Source organism: Gossypium hirsutum, chromosome A09, assembly GCF_007990345.1.
Source record: "Gossypium hirsutum isolate 1008001.06 chromosome A09, Gossypium_hirsutum_v2.1, whole genome shotgun sequence".
Lineage (NCBI taxonomy): Eukaryota > Viridiplantae > Streptophyta > Magnoliopsida > Malvales > Malvaceae > Gossypium > Gossypium hirsutum.
This window is the reverse complement of record NC_053432.1, coordinates 73,805,954-73,810,860: the sequence shown is the minus strand read 5'-3', so window position 1 is coordinate 73,810,860 and position 4,907 is coordinate 73,805,954.

Genomic DNA, 4,907 nt, shown 5'->3' with positions numbered 1-4,907 from the left:
TCAATACGCGGTAACGGATATTTATTCTTTATTGTCACTTTATTCAACTGACGATAGTCGATGCACAACCTTATGGTTCCGTCCTTCTTTTTCACAAACAACACTGGTGCACCCCAAGGTGAGAAACTCGGTCTAACGAAACCTCTATCTGTCAACTCTTGCAACTGAGCTTTCAATTCCTTTAATTCGGTTGGTGCCATACGATACGGAGCTATCGAAATCGGTGTAGTCCCAGGTACAAGTTCAATGCCAAACTCTACTTCCCAATCAGGTGGTAACCCTGATAATTCTTCGAGAAAAACATCCGGATATTCACAAACCATTGGCACTGATTCAAGCTTCTTTTCTGATTCTTTACTATCAAGTACGTAAACAAGATACACTTCACACCCCTTTCTCACATATTTTTGAGCTAACATCGAGGATATTATTATTGCTGGCAATCCGTTCCAATCAGTAGACTCAACTCGGATTATCTCATTATTTGCACATCTCAAATCAATGGTTTTACTTTTGCAATTCACAACTGCATCATGTACGGTCAACCAATCCATACCGAGGATAACATCAAATTCATCAAATGGTAAAAGCATCAAATCGGCCGAAAAGCAGTAATCTCGGACTACTAGGGGGCATTTCTTACACACCTTATCAACAAGCACATAACGACCCAAGGGATTCGACACTCGAATAACAAACTCAGTAGACTCAACAGATAAAGTCTTACTGGATGCTAAAGTCTCGCATACATATGAATGAGTAGAACCAGGGTCAATCAAAGCAATCACATCAGTATCAAAAAGAGTAAAAGTACCGGTAATAACATCTGGTGATGAAGCATCCTCGCGTGCGCGTATAGCATAAGATCTAGCAGGAGCACGAGCCTCGGATCTGGTTGTAACATCTCTAGACCCTCTCTGACCGCCGCTAGCATTCCCCGTATTCCTAGGTGGTCTACCTCGTACTGTAGCATTACTCAGTTTCCCACTCTGATTCACATTTTGTTCGGATAATCTCGGGCAATTTTTGATAAAGTGGTCGGCTGACCCGCATTTATAACAGGAGCGATCATGAAATCTACAACTCCCCGAATGCCATTTACCACAATACTTGCACTCGGTTCTTTCTCGACATTCGTTTCCAACACTGGCAACTGAAATGGCTCGTGTACTCACAGGGGGTCAATCGTGGTCTCGTCTGGAAAAACCCGAAATATTCTTTGATCAGCCTAAATCATCTCGAAATTTCTTCGATGATTGCTGAAAAGACTTTCCTGAAGATCTTTTACGAAATTCTCCAGCTTCGACATCAGCTTTCTTTTTTTCTTTACTAAGTTCTTCGGCTTTGCAAGCTCGTTCGACAAGTACTACGAACTCTCGTATTTCAATAATGCCAACAAACATCTTTATATCTTCATTCAGCCCATCTTCAAAACGTTTACACATAATAGCCTCAGACGATACACATTCCCGAGCATATCTACTGAGTCTGACAAACTTCCGTTCATAATCAGTAACTGACATGAAACCCTGTTTAAGCTCAAGAAATTCTTTTCGTTTTTGATCAATGAACCTCTGACTGATATATTTTTTTTGAAATTCAATCTGGAAGAATTCCCACGTCACTCGTTCTTTGGGCACAACAGAAACCAATGTATTCCACCAATAATAGGCAGAATCACATAGCAGAGATATGGCACATTTCAGGCATTCATCAGGTGTGCAAGATAGTTCATTGAATACTCAGATAGTATTGTCCAACCAAAATTCAGCTTGCTCAGCATCATCGCTATCTCTAGCCTTAAATTCAGTAGCCCCGTGCTTTCGGATTCTGTCTACCAGAGACTTATTTAACCTCGTCTGATCAGTTACTGGAGGTATAGTAGGTGCAGGGGGTGTATTATTCGGGAGTGGGGGTTGTGGAACAGCCTATTAGTTCGAATGTATTGGTTGAACCAATCATTCATCACACTATAAAAAGCCTGTCTAGCCTCCTCGTTCTGATTGTTTGCAATAGGTTGAGAGTCCATCGGCGCTGTCCCATGTGCGGGAACAGGCGCTACACTCTCAACATCATCGGCTACCGCTCGATTGGGATCGGGATCCATTACTATACGAAAACACATTTTTAACTGTCAGAATTCATCATACTACCGTATGAATACTATATGGCATGTATAGCTAGACTCAAACACTCAACGTTAGTCCTAGAATCGACTAAACCGTAGCTCTGATACCAATAAAATGTAACACCCCTAACCTGAATCCGAACGCCAGATTAAGGCTAAGAGGTATTACCGAACTAAACATTTAATTATCTCATTCACAGTGTCAATAAACATAAACAGAGATCGAGCTGAAACTCATTCACAGTGTCAATAAACATAAACAGAGATCGAGCTGAAATACATACTGATATTTAAGTTATACGCCATTTTCGTATAGCCAAAATATTTACAATTTCAAAACATAGTTATCATCAGCCTAACCTATACATGCCATATCGATTCCAAAATATAACTATACCAAAAAGATCGATAGTGTGATGAACTGCTGACGATCCCCGAGTCAGTGGCCAAAATCAACAATCTATAAAACAGAGAAATAAAGAACAGAGTAAGCTTTCAAAGCTTAGTAAGTTTTAAGCATCACAAACAATTAAAGACTTATCGAAAATCAAAACATTCATTCACACTTAAGTATCATTCTTTAGTACTAATAATTCACAAAAATCATTGGCTGAATGTACATGAGTACATAAAGAAATTTTAACATATAATTCATATACAAATATACCATGACCGATTAAATCATTCTCATATTCACAAATATAACCATCAATCATATTTATATATATATTCTTCTTTGATGCTAATGATTCACTTCGAAATCAATTCACCGATGAGTAAGTAATACGTACCTGAACATTTTAAATGTATAGTACTTACTTGACGATGGTTTACTGCGAACATTCAATATCGTAATCTTACTTAACTTACTGGCATTAAGCCTGTTAGGTCTTAGGACTTGAAACCAATTACCAGCACAAGCCTACGGGAATTTAAACCCAATATAATACCAGCTCGAAGCCTGCGGGACTTTAGCCCGGACATATTTCCAGCACGTAGCCTGCGGACCTTAAGTCTGGATATAATTCCAGCACATAGCCTGCGGACCCTAAGTCCGGATATAATTCCAGCACATAGCCTGCGGACCCTAAGTCCGGATATAATTCCAGCACATAGCCGCGGACCCTAAGTTCGGATATACATCACTGAATGTCATGCATACTTATTCGCAAGAAAATTTAATTCACATAACATCTCATAATCATAATTCATTTATTCCATTCGAATAATAGCATAACATGGGCACCATTCATATAACTTTTGGCTCAATAACATACATAAGAATATATGTCCATTTACTTTCCAAGCTTAACTTCTAATGTCTATTCGGCTTTAAGCCTTAAACATAAATTATTTGTCACTCAACTATATTCAAATAGAATCAATAGATCGCAGTACAGTTATCATACACATATCAAGATATTATCAACTACGTACTAAATGTGACTATTCAAAACTTACCTCGGATATACTTGAACGGTTGCAGAAAGGCTACTCAATTACTTTCTTTTTTCCCCTATCCAACTTTGACCCTCTTTGCTCTTGAGCTTGATTTAAGCCTATCGTAACCGAATGAAGTTTTCTCCCCTTTCCTCTCTTACATTTCGGCCCAGAAGAACAAAGGTGAAGCTTTGTTTTCATCACCCATTTTCTTTTTATTAATTCATTACTAAATTAAAATTATAAAGCCATTATAATTAAATAATACATATATTCCATATAACATATCATCATTGCCGGCCACTACCTAAATAAAATGAATATTTGAAATGCAAGTCCATCCTCTTTGTCACATGCATTAATAGGCCACTTAAGATTAACCTATCACATTTCAGAATTTTCTTACATAAGTCCTATTAATAATTTCACATACAATTGACCAAATTAAAACATGAAACTTTCACACGTGCATGTACATATACAGTAAGCATAGATTATAACGGTTAATTATTTTTATGACTCGGTTTTGTGGTCCCGAAACCACTTTCCGACTAGGGGCAAATTAGGGCTGTCACAAGGCATGTAAATGGTGTTTATAAGTTAAAAGAGTAAGCATTATGAATGAATAAGTAGAAATCTTAAAATCTAATGCCAATTAAAATTATAGTACTCTTATGGATGGATAAAATAAATGAATGTTAATAGTTGTTTATTATTTACATATGAACTTACTAAGCTATATATATAGCTTGCCCCTCTTCCTTTCCCATGTCTTATAGGTTAATTTAACTAGCTCGGGTTGGAGATCGTCGGAGATGCCATCACACTATCAAGCTATCATCGTGGGTAAAAATGAATACAAACCTCTTAAGTTTATGACATGTATAGGGACTTAGTCAATTGTGAATGTGTCATTACGATTTAGCCAAAGGTATTGGCTTGTAATGGTTAAGGGTTTGATGTAATGTAAAGCCATGTAAATTGGCTTATATTGATATTTGATTAATTTTGTATAAGGCCATGAAATGTGGCTCAAATTGATTATTGGGTTGTAAGCCTATTTATTTAAGTATGCATGTGCCCATGCAATGGTAATGTGGTTGGTGGTTGTGTGAACGTGATGAGATGTCTTGTGGTTATGAATGCTTGATGATTTAATTGTGATTTGTTTAGTATGATGATAAACACTACTTAAATGAGAATTGGCAAGTTGGGCTTGACAAAGTATGAAGTCTTATGCATGTATAAGTAAAGATGAAATGATCACGATCATGTCTTGTTTGCGTATGTTTAGGTGCTCACTTAAGCCATGCTAAATGCCTTTGAAGTCATGTATATG